The following is a 16,621-nucleotide window of genomic DNA, read 5'->3' as shown; positions in this document are numbered from 1 at the left end:
GAAGCAGAGGCAGAGAGCCATGCAAGGGTGTATGAGCCATTATAGATGGAGGATGGAGGGGACATGTCCTCTGCACATGATCACTTCTGAGCTCTGTCTGACCTATTTGTTCAGACTATAACTAATATTTTCAAATTGTCTGTGCTGAAGTCAGGGTCTAGTCGAGCAGCCTTTAAAACCACTTTCTTTATATTGTGTGTGAAAATCTATCCCACTTTAATCCCCCCCACACACACACACACACATAAGGTTCCCTCTCATCCACTTTCCTAAATAGTGTCTACACTGCATTTCTGTAAATGTGAGAGACGACATACATTGTTGTGTTTCCGAGTGAGTCATCTTCTCAAACATACTCAATCTTTGGTGCAGCTACCTTCTTCCTCATCTCCCCACACCTCCCTCCTTTTTCTCCCTCCCATCCTTCCTCAGAGCGTCATCAGGTTGCCATAGCAACGGCCCGCCTATGGGAGACAGAGATCAGATCATTATGGACCATGGGATCCAGAAACTGAAGGACATGATTTTTTTTTTCTCCTGTGAACACAGGAAGTGGGAACCCTTAATAGGAAAGCTTGAACTCGTTCTTAGTTAGACACCCAGTGTAGCATGCATGGCTTTGCAAAAGGAAGTTTTGCTGAGTGCTGTTTGGGGTAAAAAGGAGGTCTGATGATCCATTTAAAAACCCTTCAAAAACATAAGTAATGCATGTCTACTGTCCCAGCATGTTGCTGAAAATAAACCAAATTTGATGAGATATGCAAAATGGACTGTTTTGAGATGTAAACATGTTGCCTCAAGAAACGGTTAACCAGAACTTGCTTGCACACTTCTGAATTAATGGATCTGACAGACGTGGCAGTGATCGGCCTACTAAAAGCCCACAGTCAGGAAATCCAAGTGTGCTCTCATTTTATTTATGGGTGGGGAAATCGAAGCGGGAAAAGTGCATTGCAGCATGTTCAAGTTGAGAGAGGGAAGCACAAAATACACCAAGGAAACTGTTTTGTTTGATAAAGATCAAAGAGAATTGTAGGGAGAAAGAAGGGTGTTTACGAGTCCTCAAATCCAGGCTGCCTCTCCCTGCCCCTGTTATTAGTGGGAGACCGTGTGTGTACGTGTGCGTATTTGTGTGTTTGTATTGAGAGCCCAGGGGGCTGCATTAAGCTGAAGTGACAGTGCGGATCTTTAAGATGTCTTCCAAAGTTTGCCATTGAGGGAGATCTTATCTCTGAGCCCCAAAAAACAGCAGAGGAGAGGAGAGGAAGATGAAAGGGGGAGTAAAGAGAGACGAAAGACAACAGAAAGGTAGTGGAAGAGCAAGGCAGAGTCCATAGGTTTACTGTAGTAACCCTTTTTTAATGATGACTTCTTCTTCTCACCATGTCAAACATTTTGCCGTTATTGATCACAGAGATGCTTGAACTTGATTGTAGTGAGTAACCTAGGTAACCACCTGAGTCAGACTCATTGTGATCAGATGACCAAATGGCTGGTGGACTTGTCAACAAACATGGCGCGTTGTTGGGCAGATTTTTTTTTTTCCTTGAAAGCCCAATAAACAATTTTGTCAATCAACTTCTTATTATGACCTACACGAACACAAAATATTCTGCCAAAGTTAGAATCAGAGATTCATCAGAGATTTCTGTCTGCTCTTCTCACTGGTTTGAAGTGGGCGGGGGTCAATTGGAAAAAGGTGGCCACCAATCAGGATTTAGTATGAATTTAGTATGAAACATTTGAATAAAGTCTGATGGCAGTTGTGAGGTTGTTTGCCGATGTTGCCAATAATCAATCTACACCCACACAGTCCTGATGAAGCAGATTAGAGTTTTTGAGTGCTTTTATTAAACTTTCATTGTTGCGTACTTGGTTTTCAATATTAAAGGCTATAGAGAAATACTTAAGATTGAAACCAACTTTTCAGGGGCTTTAGGAATGTGGCCAAAGTGTACAGAATGCATTTACACCTGGCTGATATACAATCACAGTATGAGCCAGACCACCGTCAGACACCTCCAGGTGTGGTCTCGCAAAAATTATAGCATTTCACTTGCAATTTACTCCTTACATTTATATGTGTTTTTCCCATTGACTGTATAAAACATGGACGTAGTGTCAGCCATAGGTTTCTGAACAGCCATTGTAAAGCTCAAAGGTGGATGCAGTGGCTCCGGCCGTCGCCATCTTGGCAGTGCCTGACTCCAGCTAATCCAAAAATGGGCAAAGAGGTGGAGCTGAGGTGGGCCGAATGAAGCCTGGTTGATGAAACCATCTAGCGGCAAGCCACCTGAGAGAGCACCCACCTGTCTCTCAAAATGGCCACGTCCATAATTATGCATAACTTTTAGCCTTAATATAATTTAAACAGGTGAGTTATATAAAAATTCACCCCCTGTACAGTTGTCATGAACCGTTTTTGGTACCAGGCTGTAAACATGTCTATCTCTGCTGTAAAGTTGGGCATTTTATCATGGGGGTGGAGATTGACTCGCCTTTGGCGCCAGCCTCAAGTGGCCATTCAAGGAACTGCAGTTTTTGGCACTTCCGCATTGGCTTCATCATTCAGCCCTGGAGGTTGCCGCTTGTTTTTTCCTTATCCATATTATCCACATACAGACTGCATGTTAATACCAGGTGTAAATCATTTTGGCTACTTGAGAAATTGTTATTGCATTTATTTTTCATCAGGTTACAATGACTGTAATCCTATGGTTTGACATTGATGTGCACAGGTTTTAGCGGAGGTGTAGTGTGATATTTTCCCATGACCAATGTCTTTAATGAACGGTCAAACATGAGTTGAACTCTATCAGCCATGGGGGGATTGTACGACAAACAGTTTATTGCTGTTTTCTGCTCTGTATGGCACCAATGTCCTCGAAATAAAATAATACTTGATTAAAATGACAAAAGTCTTGTGTTCAGGTAATGTCACCAGAATCCAGCTGGACATTACATGCCAAGACCAATAAACTGCAGCAGCCATTCTGGTAGGATTAGGAGTTAGAGAATCTAACATTTGCATGCACACATACAATATGCACTTACTGTAAATACACACACACACACACACACAGACACACGCGTACAGCCCAGAGACAGTGAGCGGCCTGAGAGGCGTCCATCCATTCATGATCCTTCATTCTTTAAATGGGGCTGCCTTCTTGGCCTGTCTACCCAGAGGCCTCAGCTGGGCAGAGGGGTGGGTCAGCAATCATGTGTGTGACAGGAAACAGGCAGGCGTATTGGCTGTCAATCAAACAGCCTCTTTATTTCCTCTCTTCGCTCTGTCTCTCCATGTGTGTTTCTCCGCTTTTCACTGTCTCTTTTTTCGCACCCCGTCTCTCCCTCAAGTCTGACAAGCAAAAGACTTTCACTTACTTCAGAGAAGGAAAATAAGTGAAAGGGAGGTGTAAGAGTCTCCCTGTCTCCTTTTACCACCACCACACACCCCCCACCACACACACACACACACACACACACACATACACTCTTTGTCTCACATGTCTGAAAGACAGCTAGCAGTGGTTTGTCATTGTAACAGTTTAGTGGACTGTGTTTCCAAATCATCCCTCACACTTTTTCTGCAGACAGGCAGACACATAACATTCCTCAGAAGACAAGCTAAGAGAGAGAGAGAGAGAGGAAGTAGTATACTCTCTCTCCCTCTCTCTCTCTCTTTCCAAATGCAGCTGAGTGCTCCACACGGATCGATAGTAATCCTCGGTGGGAGCCGTTTATTTTGGAATGTGTGTGAGGCCCAGTGGGTGACAGAATCCACATTCACACTCACACATGTGTGCAACATTATAAATCTCGATGCAGCTGTAGTTGGTGCTGCACTCTCACACATAAGCACAACACCGCACGCACTGGTGCAGACAAACTGACACACAAACTTACACACACTGACAAGTACACACTCAACAAGCTCAGGGCCTGACAAGCACAGCCTCCTGTTGGGCTGGGCTCTCTTCTCTCCTCCACTGAGTAGAACTCACAGGGCTCCAGGCTGGAGGAGGGGACCCAGTGTGTCTCAACACTGTCCCCTGCCAAGGTCTCTGTTTCTGGGGATGGCAGCTCTCAGCAGCTGGCTAGGCTGGAGCTCTCTGTATGCTGACTCCAAGCCACTGGCTGTCTACTTCTGCCAGGAATTTATAATTCTGCACAAAGGAACGTTTCCCCTCAGGGATCAATAAAGTATTACTGATTCTGATTTTCCCCCTCACCAATAAAAGCAGTGATTTGATTTTTTATTATTCAGACACTGTACAAAAAAGACCAAATTAGTGATATTCTTTTGTAATAAAAGATCCGATCACACCAGCATTCAAAACGGCAACATTTCGTGGCAAAATCACTTCAATTTCAATGGAATCGGCGCAACCACTGGATTCACTTGTGGGGGTGAAATTAATTTGATAGAAACACAAATTTCCTTTGTTTATCAATAGCAAACTATCTTGACAGTGCTGACCTTTGAGGGAAGCTAAGCTAATAAGCCATGGTAGTTCATTAGCTGTGTGGCATCATCCACTTTTTATTCAACCCTCCTCTGCCATAGAAGAGACATGGTATTTAGACATTTATGTGCAGGAGTTGATGGTACGAATACATCTCATGAATAAACTGTGTTAATTTACTGTCCCGTTAGCGACTGAGCTAACAAAGTTTACTAACAGACAGGTAGCGGGTTAGCTAGCTCGCAGAGGTTTTTTTTGTGTGCCTCTCTTCAATAACTCTTAAATGATATACTATGTTGAGAATAAAATGCCAGAGGAGAGTAAACAGCAAAGTACAAAAAATAAAAAAAATAGAGACACACTAATGTTAGCTGTTAGCTTGCCAGCTACAGTAGTTAACTAACTAGTCCTACATCAGAAAGCCTTTAGCACCGCCAGTTTCATGAAGATGTGCAGATTAGCTTTGCTGTGCCGCTTTCTGGTGTGAATGGATTGAAAGAAGATATTTTTAGCACTGCCAAGTAATTAAGAACATCATAACTATGTTGATCCATTGGCACTTTTACCAATTAACACCCCTTTCCTGCGCATAATTTAAGAAATCACTGCAAATAGGCTTTTAAACTATCAGATAGGATGCTGCGAATGATTTGTATTGGGGTCCAATAATCACAGCAAAACCTCTGGAGGGTTTGTTTGGCAGCATGCTGTGAGGGCTTGTCTGGGCTTGCTGTTGGACTTTTTGGGGGATCAGTTTGGATCTCTGGGTAGAAATGTTCCCCTCAGAGGCAGCCAGCCAGGCCCACACATACACACATACACACATACACACATACACACACACACACACCTGTGCTTCGCCTGAGAGCATTGCATTATCTGAGGCAATCTAGCAGCACTTCGAATCCTGCTGCCATTTCTGTGGGGCAAAGTGAGAGCAGTAAAAATGACCAAAAGCAGGAAAAAGAGCATAAAGTTGAAAAACGGTCATTTTCAACATGAAATTACATGGTATGGAACACCACGCTGCAGTAAACACTGATGAGGAAATTGATCTTAGCTAATATGAATCCATTTAGTTAATGCGTTTACACTGAATGAGCAGTTCAGTGTATCATTACATGAGCTGTGCAACACTGTCTAGCCGATATCCAATTTTAAATACAAGGTCAAGTTTAAGTCACTCTAACTCTAGTCAGATATGGGACCCTTCTATTATGAGATGATATATCTAACCACTGAGCAACCTTAGTGCCCTTAAAAAGTTCAGTAAGGATAGAATAATGGTGCAGTAGGGGCATATGCTGTATGTTGCTCTACAGGCACATGGGACCTGACCACTCAACTATCTCTGGGCTTTGCAGCAGTCAGCAATACAGACATATCCTCAACAATACACTCTTATCCTCAGCAATACAGCCAGCTTAATAGTGAACCTCCTTCAATGTAGTATAATCACCTCTTGTGACAACATCCCTGGCTCCTCAGGAGTCTATCTACCTCCTCAAATACCCTCACACCATAAGATAAAGACATTAGAGACTATGGGATTTGGAGAGAGTTAAGAATTGGGTCTACAGTCTGTGATGCACAGTGATAAAGACCTGGAACGCATGGGAAGTTTGGGATCTCTCTAACAGATTCCATCAAATGAGCACAGCAGAGCGGCGGGGCAGACTGGAGCAAAGCTCAGCGTGTTGCTGAGTGGTTGGGAGGGTTTTCTGTTGTTCGTAGCTGAGCCGCCGCAATGCAAAAAAGGAAAAGCGTTTTAAAACAAAAAGACAGCGGTGAGGGAATTATCTACAGGACTCCATGTGGGACTGGTGAGAATCATAACGCATGTTTGCTGGGAATAACTTACAATGATACGCACAATCGGATTAGCATAGCATTGAAATAAAAGGTCAATAAGAAAATGCCCATATGTCTTCTCTGTGAATCTATAAACTAGCTTTTTCCTCTCCACTGTTGTGTCACCCCTCACACTCTCCCATTCGTCTCCTCTCCTCCCTCACTCGCTGTCCCTGGGTGGGATGAGTCATCGAGGAGAGAGAAGAAAAGAAAGGAGAGGAGGTGTATCTGTGTGTACTGTATATGTGTGTGTGTGTGTGTGTTTGTGTGCAGGCATGTGTTGTGTCATTCCTCCTGAGGTGCTGTGCCCTTCACACTCCTTCTCAGCTTCATGTCAGCCTTGCTGCTAGAGTGCAGACATACGTAGCAAAGGAACACACACACACACACACACACACACACACACACACACACACACACACACACACACACACACACACACACACAACTACTCTGATACCTCTAAATGCCATGATATACTGTACATTAAAGTCTCATTCTGCAAAGATGTGTTTGGGGTAAAAACTGTCTTTTGTTCTAATATACAGGTGATTTCATTGTGTTAAACCTCACCATTGTGTAAATATTTCTCATATGATAGGATGAAACCACCTACATTGTGACCACCTACATTTGTTCCTTGTAGACAATGAAGTCACCCACAAGGGCTTTACAGTTGCTATCCCTAACAAACAGGCACAATACAACAAGAATACCATTTTAACAACTTTAGTGTGATCATTTCGTACCTTCTATTTTATTTGAAGGTAACTTAACACTTTAAAGCCCCTATATGGTATTTAGAATTTAAAGGTACTCTCTTGAGTTTTTTGAAAACACACAAAAGTATGTTTTCATTCAGTGATCATGACTAAAATGATAAAACATTTTGAATCCTTTTCTTTACTCAAAAGAATAAATACAACACATTTTAAATCCTGCATTGTTTACATCCATGTTTGCTAGCTTGCAGTTTTCCTCTTCCTTACCTTTGCTACATTTCTTGGCATATTTCCATTAGAAGCTACTTCTCTTATAATACAGGTTATGATAACAACAAGACTCTAATGGCAGATTATCTAGAGCACCTAAAGAGCAGACAAGGGCATAAACACCAAAAATATGCATAGGTCTTCTCAGGACGGCCAATAAATCTTTGTCACTTTACCACCTGTATGGTTGTCCACTTTTGACAAACTGGCCGAGATGAAATTTATCAGTCCTGTCACTGTGGAAAGTGATGGATTAGTATAGATATTTTGAAAACGACAAAGGTGCATGAAATGGTGATAATATGACTATAAAAACATTTCCTGGGAACAAGGTTTGGGCTAACTGTAAGCAAATGACCAAATAAGGTGTACTTAGGAATGTGAGCAAGCCACGTACAATGACTCGATTTGTGTGAGCGGTTGGAGGACGATATTCCCCCACAATGCAACTCACGATAGAAATGCAGGAGCTACTCAGAAGGAGCTTCTTGGAAAAAAGTGAAAAACTTGGACACGTAACCACTTTGCACAAAACAGATGCTCACAAGACAAACAATAAATAACAGTAAGTATCCCCAATGTATCCTCCAGTAAAAGAACAGTTTGAAGCTTGAAAAGCTTAATTATAAAGAATTACAATGATAATAATAATTTATCTAAATGACAAAAATGGCCCTTAAAATGGACTGAAAGTAGTAAAACCGTCTATTGTGACACATTCATGGATAATGAAATAACATTCCATTGTTATATTACCCAGCAATCATGACTTCATAATTGCATGAAATATTTAAACTGATGCAGTAATGTTTTTTCCCCCAATTCAATGGGGCTTTAATAGCATGCGAAACAGACGTTTACATTGCCAAAGCAAGTGTGAAATAAAAACATGTACAGAAACAGAAGAATTGTGCTATTAAAATATATATATATATATATATATATATATATATACAGATAAGTAAAATAAGATAAAAAAATAATAACTATTTAATAAAAACAAAACAACTAATTAATGTGTGTATTACACAACATTGTTGTTACATCATATCTTTGATTTCAGATCCCATGAAATAATAGTTGTGGATTAATGTAATAATGTGATGTTATTCTTTTGTTAATATTCATACTCATTTGGAGTGATGTTTTCACTACATTCTGTCATTGTGGTCATCTATTAGCTGTACACTGTGTACCCAGACTATCTCAGATGCCTCCACCACTGACCAAACATGAGAAATGTAACATTCATCATCAACCCCAATTTAATCTGAAGCCTGTTTATTTCACACAGCATCAACAGTTCCTGTGCAGCTGTGGCTGTTGGAGGCAAATCAGTCCAAATACTCAATGATAGGGAGTCTGATCTGACCGGACTGCCACAGAGCTGTCCAAAGAGACGGATAGAGACAGAGATGGACACTTGGACACTTCAGTTCTCTCTTTCTCCCTCCTTCTCAGAGTCTCTCTCTCAGAAAGCCAAAGTGGATCGGCTGTAAGATATTTGGCTTTCATTTGCAGTGACAGGTCGGCCTCTGTGCACTCTGGCCAAATGTGCACCGTAGTCGCATATATATATATATGTATATATATAAATAAGTAAATAATGAAGCTCCCATCATGACAAACCAAACACTCGGACATACGCATAATTTGTTGTGCAAGACCGCAAACACCGGCTGATATTCGCACAAGCTTTTAAATCCTCCCTGTGCATACACACACACACATGCACACATGGATACACATACAACACACACAAACACACATTAAGTAACCAAGCAGCGTGCAGCCCTCCAGAGTGCTGTACTGTCATTTCCATAAATACTCTTAAAAGGTGCAGCCAAAACCATGGAAGGGTGCGATTGCCTCTCGGCTAGAAACGCACAAAAAAGCTCTTTTCTCTTTCAAGAGACTGTAGGAGAGGATGACCCACTTAATCGAACAATTTGGAGCGCCTGCGTGTGTGTGTGTGTTTCTGTGTGTGTGTGTGTGTGTAGAAAGGCCTCTCAATGCCCGGAGACAAACAATAAACAAAACCTACGAGCTTATGGTATTGCAGAGACATGGCATGATGGCTGTCTTGCAAGAGTTGCATACGTGTTTATGTGTGTGTGCAGAAGAGAAGTGCGTATGTGCTCTACATTTATGAGTCACAGCTTTTATATCTCCATCTACTGTATAGGTGTGTTTAATGGTGGGAACACTGTGCAGGGCATAACCAGAGGTTTATTTATTTATTTTTTTTGTAGCATCTGCGTGTGTGTTTGTGTGTGTGTGTCATTCCCAGAGCTGCACGCAGTAATGATGCCTTCCATCTGCCGTTTGGAGCCGGGTAAAGTGGAGTCGGACTGGGGTGGGGGTGTTGTATACATGTCTCTGTTATGTGTATGTGTGTGTGTGTGTGTGTGTGTGTGTGGGGGGGGGGGGGGGTTGGTTGGTTGGTTTAACCTCTAACTGCTCCTGATGTCACCCGTGCCACTTTTTAAAAATGTATTTGCTTATATTTCCTTCTTCTTTTACGCAAGAATTACTGCAGAAAGTAATTGTTCATTTTCATTACCGGCTCATGGAAAGCTTTCATTTAATTAGAAGGCACCATGCTAAGGGCATCACTGGATTCTCTCTACCGCTCTTTTTTTCTTGTGCTTTCCTCTACCCCCAGCCATTGAGATCCACTTTCATCTCATTTTATAAAGCCGTGAAACATCAGGCAGCGGCATAAATCTAACATGTGATTGCTGTAATGACCATGGGCCGCAGCATCGGCAACAGGAGCCTGACGGATGCACGACTCACGCAACACACGCAGGGTCAAGGCCGCCATTGTGTGCTGTGTGCCGTATCAGTGCCACATAGCCGCGCACACACAATGTAGAGTAATACAACTGAGCCCGCTTCAACATAGCTGGCTAGTTTGACATGCTACTCATGCACAGGCTCGCAGAGTACAAGACATGCCATAGAGGGGCAAATCTCACAGCTCAGATAGCGCTGTATACACATCCAGAGACACAGGCTGAATAGAACACTAATGGGATTCAATTTGCTTGGTCCTCCAGAGCCCTGATACAAGCCGTACAGCCTAACACAAATATCACTCACAGAGCACACAACACAGAGAGTCATTCACAAGAGAAAGGACAATGAATGCAGGCACTTTAAACAGCTCGTCTTCCTACACGCTGTACAATTTCATAGAAACACAAGCTCTGTCAGGCAGCGGCAGTGTAGCAGAGAAAGCTTGTATCACTATCTGTCAGAATTTTAGGAATTTGGAAAAAATGCATGTTAAAGTGCATTTTTTATTGAGTGGCTTCAGACACATGCCACTGTAATAGATACCAGTCCTCCATTAGTGCTGTAATCGTTTTTTGGATGATTGTATAATTATCATATATTATATCAACCTGTTAAGCCATCATTTATTTTCATGTGTGTGAATGGGATGGGATGGATTTCTCTTGGGGTCGAGAGGTGTTTCTGTAAGTGGGTTAGACCATTGCCGTCTATTACAGTGGCTACTGTGTGTCTGATTGTTTCATACACGTCGGCTGTATGTGCTGACTGCATTTGCATGTATGTGTCCCCTAAACAAGAAAATATCTGCAAAACATTCAACTTATTGTAATTGTTTTCACTACAATATCTGCAGCTCGTAACTAAGGCATGATGTACGTCAACCACTTGGTTAAGGTTAGGGGGAAAGATCTTGGTCTTGGCTAAATATTGAAAGAGTAAACGCTGACTTGAAGCATAAGACAGGTTGTGTTTACTTCTCAATATTTAACCAAAACCATGATCCTTCCCTAACCTTAACCAAGAAGTTATCCGTACTATCTAACCGTACCTTGACTGTAGGGGGGACATTTCACAAAACCGACATTTTAATCATCTTTGTAATGATCATTTGTAACAGTTTTGAACTCCTGAAATCCACCCTGACCTCCCCACTTTGACACTTCCTGAATTGGAACACAACATTGTCAGTTAACATATTCCAGGCAGCAATTATGTTTCCTCCAAACCGTATTTAGCAGAGAATATTTGTAGTATATGATGTATTTTGTTAGAGATGGGGTTCAGAAACAAGTGACAAGTGTTTTATGTCACATCTTTATAGATAAAATGGAGAATATGTCTGTCAGAGCTCTTTGAGTACTTTTTCTGTTTATGGAATGTTTCCAATTTGCACTGCTCCTTTAGTTTTTATGTAATATGAAACTGTTATACAAGCTTACAAACGCAATATATGCCAAAAGTGACACTAAGGAGAGAATGCTGTATGTTTGGTATCAAGTTCTGGAAGCAAGCTGTCGATGTTTTTGATAACTAATGAAGTTTACTTGACAGTAAGAAAACCTCTCATTTTTTACATTTAGTGGTATTCCCCTTTAAGCAGAGCCAACATGCATTTCCTTCAAAATGCCGTAATGCTTTTGGCTGTGTGAGTGTTAAGTGCGTCCTCATTGAGACAGGCCTGACCCTGGCGGCAGCGCCGAGGGCCCTACATCACTGTGACCTTTTTGAGCACCGCTGCAGCCCGCTGCCTTTGTTCGCCTAACGGGTCCCACACAAAGCGACTTTTGACCAACAACCGAGAAAGAACGAGGGCAGAGATGGAGAGATAGCAACAGAGAGGAGGGGATGAATGGATAAAGGGACAGGCGTCGGCTGGAGGTCCGCGCTAATGGCCCCTGTGTGTTTTGTAATTAGGAGCAGTGTCAAGAGACGCAGGGGAAGAAATGGGGGTGGTCAGAGGAAAGGCAAAGAGAAACAGGCCGAGAGAGAAAGGAAGATGGAAAGAGGACAGATATCCAGACAGACAGAATAAAGCCAGTGTAAGAGAGAGGAAGAAAGAGAACACAGAAAAGAGGAGATTAAGGGCCAATCAAAAGAGAACCGGAGACTTCTTGACTTCTAAAGAAAGCCAAGAGAAGGAGCTCCCATCATCTGATCAGTAATTGATGTTATGCCATTGTGTCTTCTGCATCCATATGAGTGTCTGTGTGTGTGTGTGTGTGTGTGGGGGGGTTGCAGTTTAAGAATGGACTTCTCATACCATTAAGCCCTTGGACAGCACTTTCTGGAGGCGAACTTAACAACCACGCGGACAACGATGATAAGCGGAGCACATGTTTTTATCTGGTATTCAGGCTTATCAAGCTTACTTTGAAATTCAAGTCAAATTATTTTGCTATGCTGACAGTCTCCAGGAAATTCACTTGTTTCATGATAAAATACCCATATTCAAGACATTTGCTTGAAACACGAGGGGATTTTGTGGGCTGTTCCTTGTTCCAAGTTGTTGTTTACTATAGTAATAGATCAACAATACTGTATGTTCTTGATGGATATGAGACTCCTTAAGGCCAGGGTAATTATTTAGGACAGGGGCTACTGGTTCCAGGAGTATTTTCCCTATTTTGTATTTTTCTGTAAGCAATATCCTCAATGTCACTTAACATAGGACTCTCTCAGACAATGTAACAATCCTACAGGTGTATGTTATGGGCGCCAGTTTTATTATTTCAACTTTGTTTCTGAGAAATCATGTCCGTCAGTTTGGCATGGCAGATGAGTCTAAATACTACAATAACCATGAGCCTTAGCCAATGTTGCCATGGAGAAGAAACCAGTCAGAGGCGCAATTCAGAGCTGTGGCAAATCCAAGCGCTTCGTTGTTGCAGTTGAGAACAAAACACGGCACCATGGCTGCTGAATTAATCGACAATGTATCCAGAATTCAAATGTGAACTGATTTAAGATTCACATTGTATTATTGGGTTTTCTCAACACTGTAATCTTTAGCTTTAGCTCACCGTTAGCTGGGCACATAGCAGAATCTGAAGCTCTGTGATTTGGTGTTTCTTGCCGAAATGCACCGTTAGAGGTGTAGTTAACTTCTCCCCTGATGTTTTTATGTACACAAACTTGTACCTTTGCTTTCTTATCAAAGAACCAGATATTTTCTAACACAGCTGTTCTTCTTTTGTGCAGATTATTCACTGAGTTTCATGCCAATCCAAGCTCTAGAAGTGCTTCAACTCTGAGTCACGTAACACTGTCTATGGGAAAAATGAATGGGACTTTTTGGAACCAGGGGCACCTGAAATAGCTCCTCCCACTTCGCAACTCTATAATACTGCAGGTAAGACTGGTGATGACAGCTCATGGTTGCTTTAGTAATGCAATGTGCTTTCTGACAAAAGAGTTTTCCATGTGCACATAATTCAGAAATAGCGACTGTCAGAGAAAACAATAGAAAGATTTGATACAGTAAATAGAGCTTAAGAAATGCTAATACATTTGATTAAAAGAGCTAAAATCAGACTGTACAATGAAAGCTACTTGTCTTACAGTATTGCGTGGATAGGAAAAGCTAGCTGTCCCACACTGTAATGTCTCGTCTGCAAGAAAAACTGTCAAATGCAGCAATGGTGCCAAATAATGGTGCCAAATAATGGTGCCAAATTCAGTCTGAATAGAAGGGCACTCTGAGAGCGCAGACCTCCGCCAGGGCCAATAGTCCAGTCTTCTATGATATGCAAATCTGCAAGCATTTGGGACTCCTCCAACCAGAGAAAATGTTATGTTATTTGACTAAAAACTGTGCATTTTCACATAATTTTAGACCATTATCATAACAATAGTTATTTAAAAAAACACAAAGGTTGTAGTTTTTCAAATTACACTCAGACATTAGCAAGAAAAAAAGTGAAACAAATATGCTAACTGATGAAGTAGGCCCAAGCAAGATGTCCTGAAGTTATCCTTCACATTTCTGAGTGATTGCACTGTGTGCCATTAAAATAATAATCACAAAATAACATTGGTTAAACAAGGCTCATAGTGAAGGGATTTGAACTGCGATTGCTCATCCTCCCAAAGTCAGGGTGAATCCATAACCAGCTGTAGGGGTGGGTATCTTTGGATTGTATCGTCTTCTTATCCATACTCTTAAATTTGTTAAATTAGCATTTAAAAAAAAGAATACATTCAGAACAGGATTAGAATTGATTTATATTTTAAAAATAACTAAATATTGTTTCTAGAGCAGCAACAGTAAAGTTCACAACAGCACAGTCACTATATAAACTCAATAATATCTCAGTGGAAACAAATCTAACATGTCAGTAAAATAAAAAGCCTAATATTCCTGACATCAAAATACTGAGTGAAGTTTAGAAAGAATGAAGAACACAGATATCATTCAGTATCAGTCCTTCCTCCTGTCCTCTGTCCTCCTCCCTCTGCTGCTGCTGTGATTCACTGCCTGCAGGTATCGTCTCAGCCAGTCAGTTTACAAGAATTTGCTAAATTTTATGATTTGTGGCAAACTAAGATAAACAGTTAGACTACATACAGACAGCCTACATTTTAGCTTGTTCGTAACAATTCGCTATTAGCTTAACAAATGCACTGTGGTTGTAACAACAACTGCGGACAAAGCAGGTGAATATATCGCTTTTCTACTTTTTCCTCGAGTTGTCGTCAACCGTTACCTTCACTTCACCTGGTTCACTGTCTCCACCGCAGCCTCTGCTGCCCTGCTGTCTACTGTGTGTGTGTTTGTGTGTGTGTGTGTGTGTGTGTGTGTGTGCGTGTGTGTAGGAGCTGAACCCCGCCCTCGGTCAAACACGCAGAGGAGAGGACAGAGAAGCTTGCGCGAACATAGAACATTTTAAAATACTTTTTTGCCGTGGATACGCTCCAAAATTGAATGGGTTCTTCCATGGCCCATGCTACACCCTTCCACCAAGTTTCATGAAAATCGGGTCAGTAGTTTTACCGTAATCCTGCTGACAGACAAACAAACAAATGCCCCCGAAAACATAACCTCCTTGGCGGAGGAGCCAGCAAAGATCTGGAATACTTCAAACGACAAAGATAGGTAAATAAATGACAGAATTAATGCATGGTGTCATGTGTATTTTTGTCTTTGAAAATGTTAAATGTAAACTAAACAAAATAAATACATTTAACCAATGAGCTAATTTAATTCTTGTCCAGTGTTTAGTTTAAGCTCATCAGCTTATCTGCACAGAAACAAAATAATACGCTTATATTATTTCAATTAATACTGTCAAAAATAATCACTGCGTTGCAATGGCTTAAAAAAGTTTAGGAGCCACTGCTGTAAATTCAGTACTGCTCAGTGTATCCATGCCTCAACCATAACGAATGCTGGGAAGAACCTCATTTACACTGTGTGTTAGAGAACATATGTGGGTTTTGTATGTGAGGCTTTCTGTACATGCACTGTGTGTCTATGCAGCTCCTTGTGAGAGTGTGTGTACTAGCATGTATGTATGTGTGAACGCCTTTGTATGTGTGTGTTTGCCGCACGTGCGATGAGGGATGAACATCACCAGGGCAGCGCTACGAGTGAACGAGGCAGATCAGTCAAAGACGTAAAGCCCTGCTCCCCAACGGAGGAAATGGACAGGCTTTGATGTTGATGTGAACAAATAAAAGGAAGCCAAAATGAGTGGAATGGACCATTATCCGCTGTGGAGAGGCCCTCCCATGGAACTGAGCCTGCCCGCATGCTTTGCCTCCAATCAGGAGGGTGAGGAGGGGGGGGGGGATTGAGGAAGATGGAGAGAGAGAAAGAGGAGAGAGTGTGTGTGAGGGAAAGTCACACACAAAAAGACTGGGAGAGAGGGGGTAGGGGGTCCAGAATCCTATTGATTTCACTCTTGTGCTAAATCCAAATACTGCAGTGTTCTATCTTTGCTAGTGTGTGCAGCCTCTTACAAAGGACATTTGTATAGGCCTATGCAATATCCACTTTAACACTGCAAGTGGCCAAATGATCATCAGTGGAGCATGCTGAAAATGCTTGATATATATACTGTATATCCACCTTGCAATATATGGTGTAGACTATTTAGATTAAATGTTTAGAATACTAAAAATGCTCTCTGTTGATAAAACAAGCAAAAGACATCACTGAACTGCTGCACTGAGTGTCTGAGTATTTTAGTGGTACTAATAATAAGACTTGGCTAGTTCTGTTTAGCACTGCTAATGTTAACTCACAGAGAAAGACACAAGGCCCTTTGCCAAAGCCACAAATAGACAAAATCCAAGAATAAAATCTGCATTAGCCTTATGCTGAAGCTAAAACTGGTGTACCAGTTACCAATACCTACATTAAGTAGTAACTAAACAGAAGTAGGCCAACTATTTTCAATTAATATTGTATGTTTGTCATAGGCCAATTCAAGACTTTACCAAAAGCAAAGACCAGCACACAAAAAAGGTCATTCATTCTAGAAATGAATAGAGGCGTATTTTAGGTAC

This window comes from Siniperca chuatsi, linkage group LG16 (assembly GCF_020085105.1).
Source record: "Siniperca chuatsi isolate FFG_IHB_CAS linkage group LG16, ASM2008510v1, whole genome shotgun sequence".
Classification (NCBI taxonomy): Eukaryota; Metazoa; Chordata; class Actinopteri; order Centrarchiformes; family Sinipercidae; genus Siniperca; species Siniperca chuatsi.
This window is presented reverse-complemented; position numbering follows the sequence as displayed.